We start from the raw sequence: 25,879 nt of genomic DNA, 5'->3' as shown, positions 1-25,879 counted from the left end.
TGTCCCTGCAAAGTACATGAACTCATTCTTTTTTTATGACTGTATTGTATTCCATGGTGTATATGTGCCACATTTTCTTATCCAATCTATCATTGATGGGCATTTGGGTTGGTTCCAAGTCTTTGCTATTGTAAATAGTGCTGCAATAAACATACGTGTGCATGTATACTTCCTTCCTTTTCAAGGCTGAATAATATTCTATTATATACCACATTTTAGCACATGTATGTATATACCACCTTCTGTTTATTTATCCATAGATGGATCTTTGGATTGTTTCCTTCTTTTGGTTGTTGTGAATAATGCTGGTATGAACGTGGGTGTGCAAGCGTCTGAGACCCTGCTTTCAATTCTTTTGGGTATATACCCAGAATTCCTGGATCATATGTTAATCCTATGTTTCTAAATATATAATGTTCTAAAAATGAGACAGTAGGGCAGTGAAACTATTCTGTCTGATACTGCAATGGTAGATACATGCATTGTACATATGTCACTATCCATTAAGTGTACAGTGCAAGAAGTGTACCCTGAAGTCAATGATGGACACTAGTTCATAATAATGTATAGATATCCATCCAGCACAAATGTACCACACAAAACAAGACGTTAATAATAGGAGAAACTAGAGTAGAGGGAGAGAGGGGGTATATGGGACCTCTCTGTTCTTTAGGCTCAACTTTTCTGAAAAAGTTTTGTTTCTAAAAAACAAAGTCTGTTAATATATTTTTTAAAAGAGAGAGTATAAAGAACTTAAACAGAACTACAGTTTGACCCAGCAATCCCATTACTATCTCATTCTGTCAAAAAGACACACGCACTTGTATGTTCATTGCAGCACTGTTCACAATAGTAAAGACGTGGAATCAACCTAGATGACCAACTATGGTAGATTGGATAAAGAAACTGTGGTGCATATACACCATGAAATATTACACAGCAAAAAAAGAATGAAATCATGTCATTTGCAGCAACAAGAATGCAGCTGGAGGCCATTGTCCTAAGCGAATTAACACAGGAACAGAAAACCAAATACTGTATATTCTCACTAGTAAGTGAGAGCTAAACAGTGGGTACTCACGGACACAAAGATAAGAACAATAGACACTGGGTATTCCAAAAGAGGGGGGCAGGAGCTGAAAAACTACCTATTGGGTCCTATGCTTACTACCTGGGCGATGGGGATCAAACTCTAAATCTCAGTAAAACGCAATATGCCATTGTAGCACATCTGCACATGTACCCTCTGAATCTAAAATAAATGTGGAAATTTTTTAAAAAAGAGAACTTCATGGAGGAGTCCACTGAGTAGTTCCCATGTAAGTGTCAGGTCCTCTTCCTTCACTCCATCTGTTGTAATTCTATGCCTTGCTGGCCTTTGGATGTCATGGGTAGTGCCATTCTTATTTACTTCACCCTCCTGGGTTCCTCCCCCGGCACCCAATTCCCTCTGTACTGTAGCCTCCCCTTATCCATGGGAGATATGTTCCAAGACCCCCAGTGGATGACTGAGACCATGAATGCTGTGTTACCTAGGCTGGAGTGCAATGGTGTGATCTCGGCTCACTGCGGCCTCTGCCTCCCTGGTTCTAGCTATTCTCCTGCCTCAGCCTCCCGAGTAGCTGGGACTGCAGGTGCACGCTGCCATGCCTGGCTAATTTTTTGTATTTTAGTAGAGACAGGGTTTCACCAGGCTGGTCTTGAACTCCTGAGCTCAGGCAATACACTCACTTCGGCTTCCCAAAGTGTGAGGATTACAGGTGTGAGCCACTGGGCCTGGCCCTTTTCTTTCTCTCTATATACACCTATGATAGTGTAATTTATAAATTAGGAACAGTAAGAAATTAACATAAATAACTAATAATAAAATATAACAATTATAAAATTTGAAATTTATGGAATGTGAGCTTGCTCTCTCTCAAAATATCTTACTGTATGATACTTAGCTATTTTTGGATTGACTCTGGGTAGCTGAAACTGCAGAAAATGAAACCTCAGATAAGGGGGACTACTGTAGGTCACTCCCAGCATCTGGCCTTTCTCCTTCTTTCCGGAGACTTCTCTGAACTCCTTTGCCCTTGCTTGGGTAACACAGAGGAGGGATGCTGTTCACCAGGGAGAACGAGTCAGCTCTAGAGAAGCCTGGTGAGGGTCCCAAGTGCATTCAAAGTCAAGTCAGCACCAGCCTCTGTCTCCGGGGCTCCAGACAGCTGCTGGCTCCAGGTGGCTGCTGGCTCCAGAGCAGATTTTCCAGTCGTCAGCACTGTCAGCGAAGGAGGTCGCTGTGGAATCTTCTAGGCTCCATTGCTTTCCTCAAAAAGAAATCAAAATTCTTTATTATGGTGTCTGAGTCTCTATTTGGAGCTTCCAGCAACATGGTGACAGTTTGTTTGCTACAAGACAAATATTCTATATACAATCAAACACTAAAATGTGACTGAGCTTGAAAGAAGAGAAAAGGGAAGCCCCCAGGTGCCATAAACACAGAGGGTGGTAAGAGTGAGAATAAGAGGGATTTTACTGCTGCAGCTGGCTGGGGTTTCAGGTGAATAAAGGCTCTGTGTCCTAGAGACTGACTTTTATTTCCTATTGAACAGTTAGAGACCTGACCAGAGGCCTGTGAAGAGTAGGGAGAGGACAGCCTCAAAGTGCCCCTTGGTCTTGGGCACCAGAAAAGCCCTTCACACCAGCATTAAAGTTATTACAGGGAAATTACAACTCCAGGTCTGTATCCAAACTGGGCATCAATTACTGAAAGGCAAAGGATTAACATAAAAGTGGTCCAAGACCATTTATGTACCAGAATCCCCAAAAAAAGCAAACCTAATGCTGCTGTGTTATATTTTACAACTCGGAGTCCGTTAAAATCCTATAAGGAATATAACACTTGTTAAAGATGACCTAACAACAGCAGCAGCAGTAATAATTAAACCACATAAGAAAACCAACCACAAAGAGGTAGAGTCAGCTAAAACAACAAATGGAGCATGTTTAGCACATTTAGTACTATTTAGCAAAGTAGTACCCCAAGAAATAAAAATTACAAAACACATTGAAAAACCCCCCAAAAATAAGTTTGAAACAAGAAGGAAAGAAAAATGAATAAGAGTAATCATAATAAAATGACATTCAAATCTATTTTCCCCACAAGATTTTGAACACTTTGGAACAGGGTCTCATCTTACACAATCACTCTGTGCCCCCAGAACCCAGGACCCAGTAAGACTTAATGGATGTTTGGTGAAAGAATGGTGTCTCCTCATCACTGCCTTAGGAGGATGGTGGCTAAGCACATCTGATATGTGCCTAGATTCTGCCCCTTTCTAATCCATGTGCGTCAAAGTAGGACAGGTCAGTGGTCCACAGGGAGCAGCTCTAGGGTCTTCTATTTGGACACTCTTACCTTTTTTTTTTTTTTTTTGCCTTCAGTGGTATAAGGGTGCTAATCCCAGAATCAGGCATATGCCCATTTTGTAATATGGCACAAAGGTGAAAGAAATATAATAAAAGTAACTTTTCTGTTCAATATGACCATTAATACCAGGAAGCCCATTTTCCCCCCCCAAAAGACTATGACAAAGAACTCTGGAGAGTTCCATGCTTATATGCACGCAGAGCTCCCAGCTGTGCACACAAAACTCTCCCTCCAGTTAATCCTTTGGGCAACTTGGTGAAGTGGGAAGACATTGAATTTGTGCTGGAAGAGTTGGCTTAGTTTTGTCCTGAGCATCATGAGCCTGGTCCTTGAGTGATGCTCTCAGCTTCTCTGATCTTCAGTTTATATCATATATTGAATGTGATGAATAAGACACAATCTCCCAGGATAGCCAGGAAGCTTGAATAACAGGGTGAAAACATCCTATAAAAGTTAAAGTGCAATATAATATAAAGGAGACTGATCCCTGATGTAGAGTAAAATGCTTCACTATATGTGGCAGAGCAAGCGACCGTGTAAGATTGGCAGTGAGGGAGCATTATGATGGCCCCCAGAGGAGATAACATCTAAGGCAAGATTGGAAGGAGAAATCTTGGCTGGCAGAGGAATGAGCACATACAAAGCTGGAGAAGAAAGCACATGGGACTTTAGAAAGAAAACCAGTGTGGCTGGATCGTGTCCTCCCTTCTACCCAGTGGCCTCCCTGAAATTCATGGTATTGAATTTCTAGGTCTTGCCCATGTAAGCGGTTGATGAAGGAGAGTCCCTTCACCCCAACTGTCTACTCCAGCATCCTGCACCCCTTTTTGTTCAGCCTTTCTGGTGCTGAGCACTCTAACCTCACTTCAATCCTTGCTCTAAGTATCATCTTCTTCCATTAAATTCAGATATGCCCAGTCGCAGGGGTATGTGCCTCCCCTCCTGCACAGCCTCCTCTCTCCTAAATGCCCACATTTGTTCTATTTCTAGCCCTGTTTATGATCCCCCTCCCCATTCACTGCTCTGCTTGTTCCCAGCTGCCATTTTATTTTAAATGTGGGGTGAGCTGATATTGAACAAGATTAATTTCACAGCCCATCAGCACAACACATGTGACAAACATCTGTGAAAACAAGTATCTTAGGAAAGTTAAATAAGGCTTGAAAAAGACTTCCTAGTATCAGACTTAGAAGCATTGGGTTTGGAAGGAGGCAGAGATAGTGGAATCAAACCAGGACCAGCAAAAGTCCTGCATTAGTCAGCATTCAACATGTTTTCTTATGCACAAGGCACAGTGTTGGAGGCTGAGGGAGACACTGAAGTGTCTAAGATGTGGTCTTTGCCAGAAGGATGCTATAATCTATTTTTACAGCGATAAGGGGAAATTAGAAAATAAAACGAGCAAACAGCCAATATTTTAGATAGTTCATTGAGTTCCTTCTCAGTACTTGAGTCCAAGCTAAAGAGATGTTATTTTCCTCAACCCTAGTGTTGAACTTTGTTCAGGAAATAGAGTTGACCAGTATGTCATGGGCTGAATTTAGAATGCACACTCACAGATGACGTTGTGTAGGGCGCTCAGAGTGTCAGGGCAAGAGCGGTGCTGGGTTTGCTTCCCTGGAGGATACTGCTGCTTCAGAGTTTGTGTGTAAACTCTCTTACAGTCATCTGTGGGGGAGGTTGTTACAGTGATAGAAACTTGGAGTTTCAAGAGTTGATGAAACTGTTAGGTGCCACCTACCACCTATGTTTGGAAAAGCTTCCACGGTGCCCCTCTCAGGGAAAGAGCAGGTCAGCAGATAAGACCCTGGATTTAGGGGTTCAGAGACCTGGTTCAGTGCCTAGTTCTGTTGCTTTTTAAGCTGTGTGGCCGAGTGAGTTACTGCAAATTTCTAAGCCTGGGATTCTTGAATTGGTCAGGACTCTTGGTTGCAAGTGATAGAAAATCCCATGGGAATGGGTTTACATGGCATTTTCTTCTGATGCTGCTTCTGATACTAAATATATGTCTTTTATCCACACCAGCAACCAGTTCTCCACACCAACTGGGTGTCCGACAATTCGATTCAATTCTGACATCAACGACCTGGAGGTAATGTAGATCCCTCAGGTTAAAGACTCGGTCTCACTAGACTTCCCCCACTTCTGATGCCAGTCGCAAGATTTAGGGGCCACCAGTACTTCTGACTGACCACCTACAAATTTGGGGATTCCTAGGACCCTCCCCCTCAGGTTTGATAATTTGTTAGAGTGACTCACAGAACTCAGAAGAGCACTTTGCCTGCTGTTACTGAGTTATAAAAGAAACAACGTAGGAACATCCAAATGGAAAACATGCAGAGAGCCAGGTCTTGGGGGTAGTGGGTGCAGAGTTTTCATGATCTCTTGGGGCTTGCTACCCCTTCCAGCATCTTCGCCAACCTGGAAGCTTCCCAAGTTTGTTGTTTGAGAGTTTTATAGAGTTTAATCTCCAGCCCCCTTCCTCTTCCCAGAGGTCAGTGGATGGGGCTGAAAGTCCCAGTCCTCTTGTCACTTGGTCTTTCCGGTAACCAGCCATCCTGAGGCTATCTAGAAGTCCCAGTCTAAGTAAACTCATGAGTATAAACTCAGGTGTGATCAAAAGGGATTCATTATGAATAACAAAAGATGCTCTGACCCCTCAGCAAATTCCAAGGGTTTTAGGAGTTCTGTGCCAGCAACCAGGGACAAAGACCAAATACATATTGTTATTATACCACAGAGTTTAATCATGATAAGGGGTTTCAGGCATTTGGGGCTCAGGTAATTGAAATATTCAGTGCTTGTTTTAGCCAGAGACCTGGTTTGTTCTGAAATTCATTTTCCTCCACTTCTCAGCTTTAGCCTACCTTTGTGTTGGCTACATTCTTAGGCAGGCTGTCTTCAAGAGAATAAAACTAACTGCTGGCAGCCCGAGATGTGTTTATTCCCAGAGTTTAGCAACCTCTACAGACAGAAAGCTGCTCTTTCTCAATAGTTTCAGAAAAAGAGAATCCCAGAATTTCTCTTTTGACTGGTGTGGGTCACATGTTTATCCCTGAGTTAATCACGTAGCCAGGGGGTGCAACACTCTGATTAGCTCCACCCAAATCATCACTAAACCCTGGGATCCTGCATGAGCCCCACCCAAACCACAAGACCCAAGAATGGGGAGTGAGGGGTTTCTGAAAGGAAAAAAGATTTTGTCTCATCAGCAGGAGGAGAAATGGTGAACAGGCAGGCAAAACCAGCAGTTATTCATGCCCTCTTTCCCTCCCTCCTTCCCTCTCTCCCTGCCTTTCTCTCTCTCCCCCTCTCCCCCCCTGCCCGCCCCCCCCTTTTCTTTCTCTTTCTTTCGACAGGGTCTCACTTTGTTGCCCAGGCTTGGAGTGGCATGATCATACCTCACTGTAGCCTCAACCTCCCAGGCTCAAGCAATTCTCCTGCCTTATCCTTCCAACTAGCTGGAAGTACACCCACCATGCTCAGCTCATTAAAAAAAAAATTTTTTTTTTTGAGAGACAGGTTCTCACTATGTTGCCCAGGCTAGAGTGCCTTTTCTTTTTCTTTTTTCTTTTTCTTTTCTTTTCTTTTTTTTTTTTTTTTGACACAGACTCTCTCTTTGTTGCCCAGGGCTGGAGTGCAGTGGCACGATCTCAGCTCACTGCAACCTCCACCTCCTGAGTTCAAGTGATTCTCATGCCTCAGCCTCGTAAGTAGCTGGAATTACAGGCACCCATCACCACGCCCAGATAATTTTTATGTCTTTAGTAGAGATGGGGTTTCACCATGTTGGCCAGGCTGGTCTCAAACTCCTGACCTCAAGTGATCTGCCCGTCCTTGGCCTCCCAAAGTGCTGGAATTACAGGTGTGAGCCACTGTGCCCCACCTAGAGTGCCTTTTCCTGATCCTTAAAATGGGGTGGTGATCACTTCCCTAGGCTCAGTAGTTTGCTCCAAGTCCTCTTCTGTCATAATCTGTGCTTCTGGGACCTTCTCTAACATCCAGGTGTTGTGTGCGCCGAGTCTTTGTCCTGCGACATGCAATATAGCCTCTAACAATTTCTTTAGGGAGATAAAACCAGAATTTAACAAGGTTTCCCACTGGGCAATGTTTCTCCACATTTTTCTATACTTGGGTTTATCCTCCTTAGCCTGGTTACACTCTGAGAGTTTACAGAGCACAATATTCCTCCCCTGCCCATGTCATCTCAGTACTTATGTGTTTTTCATTTGAGCCCATATTTCATCTGAAAATGTCAAAACACTGCCCACACATGGCCAGAACCCAGCAGAGAAGATAAAGTCTCTTTATGAGACCTGCCAAATGGGGTTCAGTGCTTATCTGATCATGAATCATGAAAGCTTTTAGGACAGATGGTGTAATCATATCCAAGAATAATGCCCTTTCAAGAGCGATGCTAATTGGATCACGTGGCATAAGAGTTTCACATCTGTCACATGGCAGAGATGGAGTTTCCTTTAACTTTAGTTTGTTTCCATTTCCAGGAGTGGTTAGAGCTTCCTTCAGTGTGTTCAGTAAGCACATACAGGGTGCTAATACACTGATTCATTCATTCATTCATTCATCATGCACACATGCTCTCAGTTTCCTCCATATGCCAGACACTATTCTACAGGTTTTCATTCCCGGAAGCTTTCCTTATATTTGGGGAAAAGCGAGTAATAATTAGGTAGACAAATAAATAAGTAACATGCATGGAGCTCACAATAAACGCTATGAAGGCAACCAATAGGGTAATCATGAGTGTATGTGTGGGGGTGTGTGTGTGTGGAGGACATGGCAGAGGGGAAGCTAGAGGGAACTCAGTGGTGACATCTCTGCTTGTCTCTGAATGAGACAAGGGAGCCAGGCATGTGAAGATCTGGGCCGAAGGGTGTCTGGAAGAGAAAACAACAAAGGCAAAGTGCTGAGCTCAAAATAACCTTGATCTATTTAAAGATCAAGAAGAAGTTCAGTGTGGCTATTTATTACCTAGTGAGGGGTGAAGAGGATCAGAATGAGGTCACAGACATAGTCAGGGGCCATGGTAAAAAGATTAGATTTTATTTTAATAAAAACATAGTATCAGCAAATCCTACATATAGTAACTCATTTAGTCCTCACAAAATGGTATGAGATAGGTACAATTATCAACCCCATTCTACAGAGCAGAAAACTGAGGTATGGGGTGATTAAGATCTCAACTCAGAGCAACATCCAGGACTTGGCTCCAGAGCTGTGCTCTCAGCCACCATTTGTATAATAAAATGGAATCCACTGGGCAGTTTGAAGCAGGATGACACGACCTGCCTTAGGTTTCTCAGTTTGGGATACGTGATGGGAAAGGAGAAGACTCAGGGAGAACAGGTAGGAGCTGCTTCAAGAATCCAGACAATAGCTGACTTGGGTGAGGGTGGTGGCCCTGAAGGAGAAGAGTGGAGGGATTTGGGGTGTCTTCAGATGCACTGGATGTGTCTGGTGAGAGCAGAGAGGAAGCAGATATGACTTAGATTGCAGAGGAGGCTGTTGAATCTCTGCCCTCAGAAAGTTTTTGGTTAAGTGGTCCAATCAAATGCTCATTTATTTATTTTTTTTATTTGGAGAGACCAATTTGCTGGTGTTCTTGGCTTATGCACTCATACAATCATGTGAATGGTTTTATGCCACTGAGGGAGGGCTACATCTTCACTGAGGAGGGCTTGGTATTTAGAAACACTCATGTTAATTTCACCTGATCTTCTCCCGCGACTCTGGATGTCCAAATATATACTGAAGCCGCAGTTTATTTTCTCTGTCTCCAGCCCCTGGGAGAATGCCTGGGCTGCAATTTGAGTCTTTAACCTTGGCCCAAGCTAACAGAAGCTGGAGTTCTGGATGCTTTTATTCTCCATAAGTACTGAGCTATACCAGTCCCCTGAATGTGCCAGGCTCCTTCAGCTCTCTCATCTGTGATCTTTTTCTTCCCCAAAGCCCTCTCTCTTCCATTGTTTGTCCTCCTCCTCACCCTTCAGATTTCAACTCAGCACCTTAGCCCTCTGCAAAGCCCTTCCTGACTTTCCTCAGCTGACAAGCCCCACTCCTCAAATGTGCTCCTCAGGAGCAGGGTGTGTGTGATTGTGTGTGTGTTTGTATGTGCGTGCATGCCTGTGTATGTACCTGTTGTGTGCATGTTTGTGCATGTAATTGTGTGGTGTGTGTGCATGCATGTGTGTGTGCATGTATGTAGTTATGTGTATATTTTTGTGTGTTTGTGTGTGTTGGTGTGCATGTGTGTATTTCATCTTGATATCCCCGACATCTAGTATATATACCTGTTATACAGGAGTGGGGACTGCAAAAGGAGGCTTTAGCTTTTGAACAAAGAAGTCAAGGAAGATCAGTAAGGGAATAGAGGGAGAAGAAAGCATGGAGATAAACCTTGTATGTCAGCCTCTGTAACTGAAGCTAAGATGGCTTTATTGTGGCCTTTGCTCTCCTACGTAGGTGCAGTGTGGGGAAAACCAGTGTGAGACATGAACCCTGGTGAACGTGGTTCTTCCTCGGGGGATAACCCTTGGCATGCTGGTAAGTCAGGTTGTGGGGATCCTTGCTTCCATACTAGCTCAGGGTGAACAAGCTTTTCCAATGGAAATGTTCAACCATTTTCCTCCATTATTTTTCTTCCCCTGGGCAAATTTACCTTCACGCAATAATTACCTCATTCAGATTCCCCCAAAATGTCATTGGGTTCTAGAGCTGCTGCAGCTGACTTGGTGTTTCCTCATGTCAACATGAAGGAATTGTTGAATTCCTTCATCTGGGCAAACAGACCTGTGCCAATATTTACCTTTCATTATACAGCATGGGCAGAACAGGGGAGAATGGGGAAAAAACAGGTGGGCTTAAGGAAAAGAAAACTATGGGTTTACGAAAAAAAGCAATTTTGAAGGAAAGAAAAGAGAAAATGAGATCCGTCAATTATGTTATTAAATATGAAATTTTGTGTTTTCACATGCATTCCTCTTTTGGTTTTTATTCTCTCATCATTGTCTCACTAGGCTTTCATGGTACATCACCCACATGCTGTAGGAAAAAGACTGCAGATTTGGAATTCAAAAACAAGACTTTGCTGTTTATAAGAATTGCATTTCTGGAAAGGAGGGGGACTGTCCACACCAGCCAGCAACCTCATACATTAAAAGGCTAGGCTTTCTTTCACACCCGAGTAAAATCCAAGACCCCTTCCAAGATTTGCCTTGTCACCCACCAGGGAAGAGGAGCCCCATGACCCACAGGTAAGGAGGGTGGAACATGAAGATGCCTCCGGGGGTGCAGGGGGAGAAAGGAAGAGGGGGAGAAGGGGGAGGAGGGGAGGAGGAGGGGGAGGGCAGTGGCGGAGGCCTTGCTTCAGCCAAACTTCAAAAAGTCTAGTTGGTCGGGGTACTCTATTTGACACATACTGTATTTAATACATATTTGAAAGAGGCCACCATATTTGTTCTGAAAAATATTTAGGATAGTAACAGGTTACTATATTTGTGTAAGGGAATAAAATGAGGCTCATCTATAAAGGAATCATAGTGTTTAGCCAGGGGAATACAAGATTATAACATTCAGGATCTATTTGCCAGTGCCTTTTTTTTTTTTTTTTTTTAACTTGTTTGTTTGTTTGTTTGTTTGAGATGGAGTCTCACTCTGTCGCCCAGGCTGGAGTGCAGTGGCGGGATCTCGGCTCACTGTAAGCTCCTCCTCCCGGGTTCATGCCATTCTCCTGCCTCAGCCTCCCGAGTAGCTGGGACTACAGGCACCCGCCACCACGCCTGGCTAAGTTTTTGTATTTTTAGTAGAGACGGGGTTTCACCGTGTCAGCCAGGATGGTCTCAATCTCCTGACCTCGTGATCCGCCTACCTTGGCCTCCCAAAGTGCTGGGATTACAGGCATGAGCCACCATGCCCGGCCTTTTTTTTTTTTAACTTTTAGAATAGGTGGCACAAGATCTGAAGTTACAGAGGGGCTGATTTCCTGCACACATGATCCAGGTGCCATGGAAATGCTGAAGATGACTTAAGTGCCGTCTCTGTCCTCCAGGTGTTCTCAGTGTGGTGGGGAGAGAGATGAGCAAATTGATAAATTATACGGTGGGTGGAAGGTGTGATTGTAGTGAGATAAATCACCTGTGAGGAGAATGTGTGGCAGGGAATAATTTAGCTTTGGCCAAGGGTATCAGGGAGTTTGCATACAGGAGACGCCATCTGAGCTGTGTTTTTATGGATGAGTAGGTGTGTTTCTAGCATAAGGAGAAGGACTGATGAAGGGGAAGGGGCACTCAGCAGAAGCCATGGCACATGGGAGGGCAGAGCACCATGACCCACTGGGGCTGGCATATTGGGGCACCCATGAGAAGTTTGGTGGTGCTGGGGTATAGGGCTTGGGGAAGAGCAGTGGGAGATGATGCTGGAGGCATGTGGGAGAAGTTTGGAGGCTAAGATGGGGGTGTTTTGATTTATTTCTGCAGTCATACTAGTTAAACTGAAAGTCTATGTGGCTGTCCACCCACCTCCCCGTTTAGTCTAAGAGGGGAGTAAGTAACTTCTCCTAAGTTACTTGCTTAAGAAACTATGGGATTTACTGTCCCAAGCTGTAGCCTTCTGTGTTGGTTTGTTAGGATTGCCAAAACAAAGCACCACAGACTTGGTGGCTTCCTTTTTGTCTCACAGTTCTGGAAACCAGAAGTCTGAGGTTGAGGTGTCAGCAGGCTGGCTTCCATCAGAAGGCTGTGAGGGAGAATCTCTTCTAGGCCTCTCTCTCCCCGGCTTCTGGTGGGTTTCTTGGAAGCTCTGGCATGCTTTGGCTTGTGGAAGCATCAACCCAATCTCTGTCTTCTTTTATTATTTTTTTAGGAGATCTCACTTTGTCACCTAGGCTGGAGTACAGTGGCACGATCATGCTCAGTGAAGCCTTGAACTCCAGAGCTCAAGCCACCCTCCTGCCTCAGCCTTCTGAGTAGCTGTAACCAATGGCACATGCCATCGTGCCCAGCTAATTCTTAAAATTTTCTTGTGGAGACGGGGTCTTACTTTGTTGCCCAAGCTGATCTCAAACTCCTGGCTTTAAGCAATCCTTCCACTTCGGCCTCCTGAAGTGCTTGGATTACAGGCGTGAGCTACTGTATCTGGTCACCCATCTCTGCCTTCATTTTCATGTCATGTTCTCCTGTGTCTGTTTCCAAATTTCCCTTTTTATAAGGACACCAGTCCCACTGGATTAGGGCCCACTCTACTCAAATAATGACCTCATCCTGATATAACTGTAATGATCCTATTTCCAAATAATGTAACATTCTGAGGTACTGGGGATTAGGGTTTCAGCATATGAACTTTTGGGAGACATAATTCAACACCTTGTCAGCCTAAAGGTTACTGTGGATGAAGAGACAATAAGGAAGATGGAGAGAATGAAGTTGAATGTGGTGTTTGAACATCCATCCTGCTGGCTATATAGGGAGGTTTTAAGGACATTCTATAAAAATCTTTGTGCTCCATTTAAGCTTCTTCTCCAGCTAGGCCCTGGGCTCCATGTTTCTCTGAAAGTTCATTCAAAAATGGCTTTCTCCTCTGCTGTTCAGGTGCAGTCTGAGAGGAACTAAGGATACCATAAAGTTGTTTCTAAATCTCTTACGAAAAAAGACAAAGTAGGTATTTCCTCAGTATTCCAGAGCTCTGAAAAGGTGGAATCTTTAGCTAGAAAATACGGTGTTATTTGCCCTTTTCTGTGTCATTGACTTTGTCCTGTGGGTGTGGACTTTCTACTAGAGTGGCGAAGACAGAAGCGAGATTATAAGTTAGACAAGCCAGCAAGGCGGGACATTGGAGACAGGTCAGATTTGGGAGCAAGAGTGTTTGTGTCTTGTGAAGCTTAGGTTATTTCCAGGAGGAAATGGAGAGAAATTCAAAAGTGGATCCTAAAGCATTTTGGTTCTTCAAGCACCCTAACTGTGTAAATCTCATTCTGAGATTGACACCAATTCCCAACCAGCAGACGGAGAATCATACAGGAGACCCTGAAGCTGCACTGAGGATGAGCACAGCCTCCCACCCTAGAGCTGAACTCAGCCCCTAACTCAATGACTGGATCTGTAAGATCCTAGAATCTGACCACAGAATATACAGCTCACATTCCCGGCCTCCCTTGCAGCCAGAATGCAGCCATGTGGGATTTCAATGCTTAATGTGAGCAATTTGAGGAAAGTAGGACCCATTATTGGTGACTGTTATGGCATCTGGATTTCAGATGTTGTAGGCGTGGTTTCCCAGAGGCTGCAGGGTCAAGTTCCTGACTTAGAGGTGGCTTGCCTGCTCAGGACACGGGGGCTGGGGTGGTAAGGTCAATTTCTTGGTATTTCATTGAACTCAGTGCTGGGTCAGCCATGGAGGCTGTTTTCATATCAGGCCAGAACTGCAGCTTATATTTTGAGTGTTGCTTCTGGATACTTAAGAAAATGTGGCATATATACACCATGGAATACTATGTAGCTATAAAAAAGAATGAGTTCGTGTCCTTTGCAGGGACATGGATGAAGCTGGAAACCATCATCCTCAGCAAATTAACACAGGAACAGAAAACCAAACACCACATGTTCTCACTCAGAAGTGGGAGTTGAACAATGAGATCACTTGGACACAGGGGAACATTACACACTGGGGCCTGTTGGCGGGTGGGAGGCAAGGGGAGGGAGAGCATTAGGACAAATACTTAATGCATGTGGGGATTAAAACCTAGATGATGGGTTGATAGGTGTAGCAAACCGCCATGGCACATGTATACCTATATAACAAACCTGTACGTTCGGCACATGTATCCCAGAACTTTAAAAAGAAAGAAAACATGATTGACAGAGTGTGTTTAAAATGCTTTGTGCTAAAAATACAGACCAAAAAAAAGGAAGGAAGGAAGAAGGAAGGAAGGGAAGAAGGAAGAAAGGAAGAAGGAAGGAAGGAAGAAGGAAGAAAGGAAGCAAGAAGGAAGGAAGCAAAAGGAAGGAAGGAAGAAGGAAGGAAGGAAGGAATAGAAAGGCTGACCAATAAATTGGAATCTGAAGGCTCTGGTTTTAGTTCAGGGCAGTGACTTTGGGTGAGTTACTGCCCATTCTCGATCTCTAGGGAATTCATAGTATTAGTGGAGATTTAAGGCCTCTCAGGTTTAAATGTCCTTTGAAACAATGTAATAGTTCAACGTCTATATGACATTTACTTTGAGTTTTTATTTTTTTGCCATCAAAAAGGTGGAATAAGATTTAGATGGGACCATAGTCACTGACTTAGAGCAATCTAATAAAAATACAATGTGTTCTTTTTCTTGCTCCAGGATATTGGAGGCAGCCGCCTGCCGCTTCCCCTGTGGCAGACATGTGGCTAGGGGTGCAAGGTGGAAGAGTGAGTGGGGCTGCTGCAGGCTTTGTCCAGGCTCCCCTGCACCTGCGGGAAGGCTTCTCCTTGGCCGGTAAGTTTTGCACCATGAAGCAGCACATTCCTATCTTTCACTGTGTGATGTAAAAGTCTATGAGATGAAAATATAAAGGGGCCATTTATCAAAGCCTCAGTGTTGTTAAATCAGTGAACTGTGCACCAGCACATTTGTTCTTATGAAGCATTGAGATGGCAGTACCCAGTGATTGTCACTGCATTTGCCCAGGGCACCCAGCCCTAATAAGGTGGAAATACAACTTAACAAGTTTCCTTAAAAAAGACCACACGGACTGGCCCTGCTTGGTGATGTGGAGCGTGCATCAAGATTGTTCACTCTCTCTTCAGTTCCTCTCTTTCTGGGTCAAGAAGCTGTTGCCCACAAAGGTGGATTCAATACCCTTATTTCAAGGTGGGAAATGACCTAGAAGTCGGAGCCTTGTTTACTACAAGAAACTGTTCGCCATTTCCAAATTATTCTCTCAACTAGAAAGGAGGGCAGTGGTACAAGTGAAATGGGAAAAATTCCACTGTGTGCCTTGCAGGGTGTGCAATGGGGATGTGGCTCAGTTTTTCAGTGCTCTGCTGCTCAAATCTCTGGGGGAGCATCCAGACAGGCAGGCTGTGGGCTCCGACCCCACAGCAGTGTCTGGGGGTGAATGCTTACAGCTGAAGCCCCGGTGGGCGTGTGTTACAGGAGGCCCCTTTAGTTTAGCTGTCCGTAGGCGGCTTATGTTAGCCCAATTAGACCTGTGCCTTATTGCAAGGACAGAGGGTTTTCTGTATCCCGGGGTTCTTGCCTTGGTGTAAGATCCGATTCTTGGTGTAAGAATCGGATCACACATGGGCTTGGAGAATGAGTGCAAGGTTTTATGGAATGGAGTAGCAGTCAGCAGATGGGGGAGCCACAAGAGAGATGGTTTTCCCCTGGAGTCAGGCTGCTTGGTGGCCGAATCTTCTCCAACCACCCAGGCCAAACTCCACATTGTTCCACTGGTCAATGGCCTTCTGGCACCTATGTGGGTGCTTCCCTCTTGACGTCCAGCCACCCATGTGTTCCTCCTCTGATGTGCTCCTCTTGATGTCCAGCCGCGTGTGTGTCTGCCAGCTAGGGTCTCAGGGCTTTTATAGGCACAGGATGTGGGTGTGGCAGGCCAGGGTGGTCTTGGGAAGTGCAACATTTGGGCAGGAAAACAAAAATGCCTGTCCTCACCTAGATACGTGGGGACAGGTCCAGGGGTGGAGCCCTAGCCAGGGACCACACCCTTCTCTACCCAGAACTTCCCTTCCCCACTTCTGTATCACAGGTGCTGTGGTTTCAGCTGTGATGGCTAATTGGGTGTCAACTTGGCTAACATTACCCAGTTTCTTTTTGTTAAACACTGGTCTAGATATGATTGTGGAGGTATTTTTTAGATGTGATAAACATTGGAATCAGTAGACTTTGAATAAAGCAGATTACCCTCCCTAATGTGGGTGGGCCACATCCAATCAGTTGAAGGCCAAAGGAACCAAGGCTGAGGTGTCCCTAAGGATGAATTCTCAAGATGGCAACATGGAAGATCTTCCTGGGTTTTCAGTCTGCTGCTCTGTGGAATTCAGCTCAAGACTGCAACATTAGCTCTTATCTGACTTTCCAGCCTGCCAACCTGCCCTATAGAATTTGGACCTGCTGGCCAGTGTGGTGGCTCACATCTGTGAGGTGTGAGCACTTGGGAGGCTGAGGCAGGCAGCTCACATGAGGTCAGAAGTTTGAGACCAGCCTGGCCAACATGGTGAAACCCCATCTCTTCTAAAACTACAAAAGTTAGTGGGGCGTGGTGGCGGGCATAATTCTGGCTACTCAGGAGGCTGAGGCATGAGAATCTTTTGAACACAGGAGGCAGAGGTTGCAGTGAGCCGAGATCATGCCACTGCACTGAAGCCTGGGCGACAGAGTGAGACTCCCTCTCAAAGCAAAAAACAAACAAGCAAACAAAAAAACTCAATTTGGACCTGAATGCCCCACAATTGTGTGAGTCAGTTCTTTAAAATGAATCTCTGACTCTGTCTTCATCTCTCTCTCTATATATATCTGTATCTATATATAGACATATGTATATATAGACATATATAGATATAGATATATTGGTTCTGTTTCTCTGGAGAATCCTGACTGATACAGCAGCCCTGGTTTCCTGTGACTCTACCGCTACCAATGGATGTTGTTTTCTTTTCTTTTCTTTCCCTTTTTTTTTGAGACAAAGTCTCACCCTGTCTCCAGGCTGGAGTGCAATGACACGATCTCGGCTCACCACAATCTCTGCGTCCCTGGTTCAAGCAATTCTCCTGCTTCAGCCTCTCAAGTAGCTAGGACTACAGGCGCGCACCAACACGCCCAGCTAATTTTTGTATTTTTAGTTGAAACAGGGTTTCACTATGTTGGGCGGGAAGGTCTCGATCTCCTGACCTGGTGATCTGCCTGCCTCGGCCTCCCAAAGAGCTGGGATTACAGACGTGAACCTCTGCCTGGCCCGGATGTTGTTTTCTCTGTATCATCAGTTTCTCCTTCTTTAAAATAACACCCCTATTAAGTCTATCAAGAGTTTGAAAATGTGCTCCCACCATTTCCTGGGTTAGAATCTCTTTGTGGGCTGCACCTCTCAATCAGATTTGCAGCCTGTCAATCATACAGATGCTGGGCTGCTTCTCCTGAGATTCCGGGTCAGTAGACTCAGGTCAGGCACTGAGTATTCATAGTCTTTCAAATGTGTCCCAGGTAAGTCTGCTGTTGAGTGCCACCAAACTTCATAATAATATCTAACTTCCTTAACATCCAAACACTACCCCGATCTGGCATTGCCTAATACTTCACCATGTCACACCCTAGACCAGACGCAGTGAACCTTCACACACTTATCTGCCTTTGTGCTTTTGAACATACTCTTTCACCTGCCTGAAATCCACCCCTACCACACATCCCCTGTTACCTGACAAATTCCTATGAATCCTTCAAGGTCCAGTAGAAGGATGATGCTTTTCCAGGCCTCCAGGGCCCAAGCACATATGTTTAATAACTCTGTTATGATGTTGAGCACATCAAATTACCATCTAACTGCACTTCTCTGTTGACTGCAAACTCTTCAAAGTTGGGCATCACATCTTTGTGTCCTCATTGCCCAGGATGATGCCTGACATATAAAGCTCAATAAATTTTTGCTGAGTTTAAATCACAAAGCAAGTTCCTCCTGCACTGATTCCACGCTCACCAAACAACATTTGGATAATTTGACTTCCCCGGCGGCTCCTGCTGATGGAGTGAATGCGTGTTCGGTCAGACCGATGTGAGTGTCTGGGCCACATGACAGTGCATTTATTTCCAGCTGTAAATTAATAAATAGGAGTCCTGGTTTACATACAGTTTGTTGAATAAATGGCTTGCCTATGGTCATAGCTCAATTATCCAAATACAGATGATCCTCCCAGCCTATTATTTGCAGACTAGTTTTTATTTATTATATTGAACTTGCTTCTTTCTTTTTTGTGGCTCTGCTCAGTCCCTCTTTTCCTCCCCTTTGTGGATAATTGAAAGCTGGCACCACGTGTGACCCCAATCAGAAAGGCCATCTTATAAAGCATTGGTGCTGAATCAATGTTACTGATGGTATTGGCTACATACATATCTAGGGCAGAATCCACCAGATGTTGGTGTGGTGAATATTCACTCCATTCCAAGGATTTTGCTGCAGTAAAATCTAGTTTGGGACTGTGCTGTGTCAGTTCTATCAGGAAGACAGGGACCCTTGCTTGTTGGTTGGAAGGTGAGTGATGGAGAGGGAATCCTGCTGGCTTGCAAGTAGGCACTGATCTTTCTTACTTTTAGGTTTGAGACAGGCCATCCCACATATGTTGCCCTCTTGGATAGTCTGAAGACAAAAAAGACAAACCTTTTTTTTCTCTATCCTATGGAAGAGATGCATAGGGCAAGACATGTGGGAAGGGATGACACTTCCATGTCCTCTCTGAGAGCATCACCTTCCAGGAACCTCTGCAGGTCCAGCAATCTGGAAGCTCTCTGCATACTGTCCTTTTGGGTTTTATGGAGGCTTCCTTATGTAGGCATGGTGAATGACATTGTTGGCCTTAGTGATCAACTCAACATTCAACGCCTTTCCCATCCTTGGAGATTGGGAGGTGGGCTGAAAGTTCCAACCCTTTAATCACATGGTTGGTTTCCCTGGCAACCAGCTCCCACCCTGGTGCTATCCAGGAGTCCACCAAGGGTCACCGCGTTAGAACAAAAGATGCTCCTATCACCCTGGAAATTTCAAGGGATTTAGGAGCTCTCAAAATTACAAAACTCTTAGAAACTCTAGCAGGAACAAGGGTCGAAGACCAAATATTAGAACAAAAGATTCATCTAGCACCCCTATCCACAAGGGTTTTGGACGCTGTATGTTAGGAACTAGGAGCCAATCTCTCCCTACCCCTCTCCCCTACTCCCTCTCCCCGACTCCCTTTCCCTCTCTCCCTCCCCCTTCCCCTCTTCCTCTCCCTCTCTCTGTCTCCCTCTGTCTCCCTCCCTCCCTCTCCCTCCCTCCCTCTCCTTCCCCCTCCCCTCCCTCCCTTCCCCTCCCCCTCTTCCCCTCCCCCTTCCCCCTCTCCCCTCCCTCCCTTCCCCTCCCCCTCTTCCCCTCCCCCTTCCCCCCTCTCCCCTCCCTCCCTCCCCCTCCCCCTCTCCCCTCCCTTCCTCTCCTCCCCCTCTCTTCCCTCTCTCCCTCCCCCTCCCCCTCTCTCACTCTCTCTCCCCCTTGTCCCCTCCTCCTTTCCCCCACTCCCTCCTCCTCCCCCCTCCCCACTTCCTCTCCTTCCCCCTGTCCCCTACTCCCTCTCCCTCCCCGTCTCCCTCTCTCTGTCTCCCTCTCCCTGTCTCCCTCTCCCTCTCTCTGTCCCTCCCCCCTCCCACTCTCCCTCCCTCTCTCCTTCCCCCCTCCCTCCCCCCTCCCCCTCTTCCTTCCCCTCTCCCCCCTTCCCTCTCCCACTCTCCCTCCCCGTCCCCCTTTCTCCCTCCCCCTCCCCTTCTCCCTGTCTCTCTCTCCATCTCTCTGTCCCTCTCTCCCTCCCCCTTCCCTCCCCCTCTCCCACTCTCCCTTCCCCTCTCCAACTCTCCCTCTCCCACTCTCCCTCCCTCCCTCTCTCCCTCTCCCACTCTGCCTCCCTCCCTCCCTCCCTCTCTCCCTCTCTTCCTCTCTCTCCCTCTCTCTCCCTCTCTTCCTCTCTCTCCCTCTCTCTCCCTCTCCCTCTCTCCCTCTCCCTCCCTGTCTCTCCTCCTCCCTCTCTCTCCCTCTCCCTCCCTCTCTCTCCTCCTCCCTCTCTCTCCCTTTCTCTCCCTCTCCCTCCCTCCCTCCTTCCTCCCCCTCTCCCTCCCCCCTCCCTCCCCCTCCCTCCCTCTCCCCCTCCACCTGTCCCTCTTTCCCTCCCTCCCTCCCCCTCTATCCCTCCCTCCCCCTCTCCTCCTCTCTCCCTCTCTCTCCCTCTCCCCCTCTCTCTCCCTCCCTCCCTCCCTCCCTCTCCCACTCCCCCAGATGTTAGTATGGTGACTCTCCACTCCCTTCCAAGGATTTTGCTGCAGCAAAATCGAGTGTAGAACTGTGCTGTGTGAGTTATATCAAGAAGACAGGGACCCTGTCAAGACGACAGGAACTATATATGTATATGTGTATACATACAGAGAGAGATATATAGTTATCTAGATACCTAGGTATATGTATATACTACTTCTTATACCATGATGTCCTTGAGCAGGCTCGCTCTTGTAGCTGTCGGAGGCCCCCAGCACCTCAGAAGAGAACTTTTCCATGGAAGAACCTAGAGTCAGTGTGGTACAGCAGGAGGCCCCCAACTAGGAATTAACAGATGCAGTTCCAGCCCAACATCTGCCACCTTGTGCCTAGGACAATGGGCAATCTCTGTCTCTTGTTGGTTTCACTGGGAGCTGGGATTGGCCTCATGGCCACTGTGCACTTGGGATTAAGGATGGGTATTATGGTGGGGGCGTCTGTTGAAGGAAAGCGAGACAGGACCTGTTAAATAGACCTGTGGTAGGTCCTGAAGCCTACCCTCCTTAAAGTCACCCCCATCATTCAGGAACCTCTTTCCCCCCTGCCTTGTTCTGTCCCCCACACAGCCCGCAACAATCACGGGAATTCTGAAGAAAATCAGAGTTCTTTGCCCGGACTCCTCCAAGTCATCTTGGGATGCCAGTGAGCTTTCTTCTCTGGCTGGACCATGCCCCATACCACCCTGTGCCCTGCACTGGCAGGAAGTTCTCTGCCCCCACTAGCTCTTCCTCTGTATTTTTCTCTGAGCTGCCCATCCTATTACCCTACCCACTCCCCTCACACTGCAGCAACAAAGAGCCTGCCTCATAGCCTGGCCTTGTACCTCATTTTCCATGTGGCTGCCATTTGGAGGAGTTATTGATCTCGGGTTGGTGTGGAGGGTGCTGGTGGGGAGAGTAACATGGCCCAGAGCAGCCAGCTGGAGTGGCTTGCCTGAGGCTGCTGAATAGTACAGCTGCATTGGAAACGGCGATACACTCTCTGCGTCAGCAGAGGCTTTTCTTTCTGATTTTGGGAGGTGGTGCTGGCATAGCCATGACTGGAACACCCTGGGGGAAGGTTCCTCAGAAGCTGACCCAATAGGGCTCTGTGTCCTGCGGGCTGCCTAGAGGTGGAGAACTTGAGAAGGCACAGGGGTAGAGAGGAATTAGAGCAGAAGCAAAGCTAAGCTCAAACGGCAGGAGCAGGAACGGAGCTGTGGTCACAGCCCAGACTGAAGAGCAGATCTGCCAAGGTGGGTTGCAGCAGGACTGCTTCCAGGATGCACGAGGGTGGACGAGCCATTGTGGGGACCAGCGGGGAAGGTGCCCTCACCTGCACTGTGCTAGTGAATACACTGGCCTATTGTGCAGGCCAGAGGTGGCTTCTCCTATCCCGCATCTCACAGGGCCCAGCCAGGGGCCACCTCAACCACGTTTTCTTTGACTTTTCCTATCACCCACAATCTCAATGGAAGAGAAATAACCATGAGAAACACTGGACCAGCCCTTCTCAACTGGAGAGCCTTATAAAATAAAGATGTCTGGGCCCCTTTCCAGATCTGTTAAAATTATAAGCTCGAGGGGAGGAGCCCAGGCATATGTATTTTTAAAACAAGTTTTCTAAGTAATTCCGAAATGCCTCTTGACGGGCCCTAAAAATGGCTACATTTTATAGCACTTTACAGCTTACCGAGAAGCCTGCAGATCCGAGCTCACTTTTTCTGACACCACTTTGGTTTGTACCTCATCCCCAAGCACCACATAATTTAAATAGCTGCCTGTTTCTTCTGTTATTCCACTCTCACCTTGGGGAGAGAACCAGGCTCTGTCCTTTATTTACTTTTTGATCACTCACAGTACTTTCTTCCACACACAGTGCTAGGGAAAGACCAAGGACTCAGTAAATACTCAATGACTGGGGCTAGGTCAGGGAATTAAAGGCCACAGTAAACACATAGACACTCACACATTATTTGCACACAAGACAGATGTGTATACTGCAGGAAAATGAGAAAGTTCAAATAGGAGAGAAAAAAAAAACCACCTATGTTCACTCCCTATCCTTAAAAACTACCAATTCCAGGTATGTGTGTATGTGTGTGTGTGTGTGTGTGTGTGTGTGTGTATGCAGTTTTACATCAATATGGGATTATGCTGTGTATACCCTTTTATAGCTACATTTTACAATTTGGCAATAGATCATAAGCAAATTCCATTGTCTTAAAAATATTAACATAACATTATATCCTAAATAGAGTTTTAACTAGGAAATCATTAGCGAAGATACCTCGAAGATGGATCTTGAAGTCCAAAATGAGAGACTGTAGACCCCACTCTAATACTTAACGCTTATGCACATCAACGTACATTCTCAAAACATCCTATCATAAAATAAATACTTAGGTTGAACATAGAGATTATATGTAGTTTCCTGTTTTCATTGTTACTTCTCTCCTCAATTCTTTTTGATAATTCTTTCTTATAGGATAGGGTCCAAAAATATTAGCTTGGCATTCATGATCCTCTAAAACCTGGACCCAATTAACTTTCTAATTTTATGTCCCACTGATCCCCATTTAATGCCTTCTACTCTCGTCATAGCGTGCTACTCAGTGTTTTTCAAGGGTGGCCATGACAGCTTCTCTATTTGCAAATCTTTCCCTGTCTGAATGTCATCCTTCTTCTTTTCCTATACTACTACCAATCCCGTGGTAAACAGGGTCCACGTCATTAAATAGGACGATCCTGCAGTTATACATTACTATATAACAAATGATTTCAAAACTTGGTGGCTTACAACGATAATTTATTATTGTGATTCTTTGGATCAGGAATTCAGACTGGGACCAGCTAGATGGTTCTTCTGCTGGACTCACCTGTAGGGTTGTCAGATTTAACAAATAAAAATTCAGCACACTTAGTTAAATTTGAATTCCAAATAAATGCTGACTAGTTTTTTTTTTGGTATAAGCATGTCTATACAATATTTGGGACATATACTAAGAAACTGCTCTTTATCTGGAATGCAAATTTAACTGAATGTTGTGTGTTTTAGCTGGCAAACCTCATCTGGAGTCTCTCCATGGTGGAGGTCCTTGGTTCTCCTCCATGTGGCCCTTGTCCTCCAGTAAGCTGCATGGGACCTCTTTCTATGGTGGGCTCAGGAAAGCATTTCAAAAGGGCAAAGATGGAAGCTGCCATGTCCTTTAAGACTTGGCCTTCAGCCGGGTGCAAGTAGCTCATGCCTGTAATCCCAGCACTTTGAGAGGCTGTGGTGGGCAGAGCACCTGAGGTCAGGAGTTCAAGACCAGTCTGGCCAACATGGTGAAACCTGGTTGCTACTAAAAATACAAAAATTAGCCAGACGCAGTGGTGCACACCTGTAGACCCAGCTACTCGGGAGGCTGGGGCCGAAGAATCACTTGAACCCGGGAGGTGGAGGTTGCAGTGACCTGAAATTGTACCACTGCACTCCAGCCTGGGCGGCAGAACAAGACTCCATCCCCTCCCCTACACAAAAAAGAGACTTAGCCTATGATGTCACACACATAACGTCACTTCCTATTCAGCTTCTTGGTCAAATGAGTCACAGGGCTGCCCACTTTCAATCCTCCAGAAATGGGCTCTAACTTTAGATCAGAGGAGCAGCAAAGTGGCATTGCAAGGGACATGCATCTGGGGATGAGAGGAATGGCTGCAGCCCTTTTTGCAAACAGCATTCTTCTCTATCACTTTCAAATACTACCTTGTAGTCTACTGTACCATAACTCTTTATCCACTTTCTAACTTTTACATTTATATTATTTCTTTTTTATGTTGTTATGAACTTTGTTTCAAACAACAGGCATTTTTGTGTACTTGTCTAATTTTGTGTGTTTTTTTCCGTGATGAGTTAGAAATCACAGCTCTATGTCAGAGCCCAGCTTTATCACTTACTGTGTGTCCAGGAGAAAAATTGCTTAGCAGCTTCATACCTCAGTTTCCTTATCTCAAAATGAAGACAAAAATATGACTCATCGCATGGGGTTACTGTGAAGGTCAAATAGATACTGAATATAAAATGCTCAAAAACTGATAATTATTAAGATAAATCCCTGGAAGCAAAATTATGAGGCCAAGTGTTATCAAAATATTTAGGACAATTGCTATATTAATAAAGGGGACCACTGGAAAAAAAATATATATATATTTTAAATTTTAGATTCAGAGGGCACATGTGCAGGTTTTTTAATGGGTATATTGGGTGATGTTGGGTTTGAGCTTCTAGTGAAGCCATCACCCAAATAGTGAACATAGTATCCAAAAGGTAGTTTTTAAACCCTTTTTCCCGTGTCTCCCTCCCTCCCCCCTTTTGGAGTCCCTAGTACCTATTGTAGAGATCGTGTTTTGGATTAACAGAAACAAGACCCAGTTCTAGAGCCTAGTGGTTAAGAACTAAGACTTTAGACCAGGAGTCAGAAAGCTGCTGTCCATGGAATGTTTTTGTAAATAAGGTTTTATCGGAATACAACTATGCCCCCTTTTTAAAATGTATCAGCTCTTACTGCTTTTGCGTTAGAATAGTAGAGTTGAATAGTTGTGGCAGCGATCAAATGGCCCACAAAAGTGGAAATATTTACTATCTGACCCTTTACAGGAAGTTTACTTTCAGTTTAGTGTAAGAAAGTCCTGGACTCGAATCCACATCCTGCCCAATACCCTCTGTACTGGTGACATAAGTGCTAGTAAAGGATAGTCCTTTTATTACTCTCTTTCCTGCTATCTTGGTGGATACTGAGCAAGGAGGCCAGCAAGATGGTTTTATCTACACCAAGTAGAAAGGCTCTACAGAGCAGCAGCTGCTTAAATAGAAAGTGCTGTGTGTGCTCGTGTGTGTGCGTGTGTGTACGTGTGCATCCAGGTGTATGTGCATCATTCTGTGTGTGTGTGCACATGTGCACACACTCGTGTGTTCATGTAGTCAGGGGACTGGCTGGTGCAGTGGTCATTCTCCCTGAGCAAAGTTTTCTGTACTTGTAATAGGTACTGTTGGCATGACTGTTCTGAGCAATGATGAGAGGTGCCAGAGGAAGCGGTGTGAAATAGTGTCATATGGAAAGATGTAATGAAGGTCATTATAGGCAGGAGCCTCTTCAACATGTCTGCTCACCCCAAAACAATGGCACTGGCCCTCCCTTGGTGCCTGGGCTCTCCCAGCAGTGTGTGGGCCCTCCCCATGGCCGATGCTTGCTCCTGGTTTCCATCTGCACTCTTTACACTGCCCAAGTGAAACCTGGTTTCTCTGATTCATTCTGCTGACGAAAGCACCATCACATGCTCTCCAGTTGATGAACCGTGGTGCGGGTACTTGTTGGGTTCTGAGCACTGCATTTTAAGCTGGATGTTGGTAAACTTAGAGACGTGATGTGTGCTATCTTCCTTCGTTTTCACACCAACACTCT

The sequence above is a fragment of the Theropithecus gelada genome, chromosome 7b, assembly GCF_003255815.1.
Source record: "Theropithecus gelada isolate Dixy chromosome 7b, Tgel_1.0, whole genome shotgun sequence".
Classification (NCBI taxonomy): domain Eukaryota; kingdom Metazoa; phylum Chordata; class Mammalia; order Primates; family Cercopithecidae; genus Theropithecus; species Theropithecus gelada.
The sequence above is the reverse complement of the archived record's forward strand: the minus strand, read 5'-3'. Positions refer to the sequence as shown.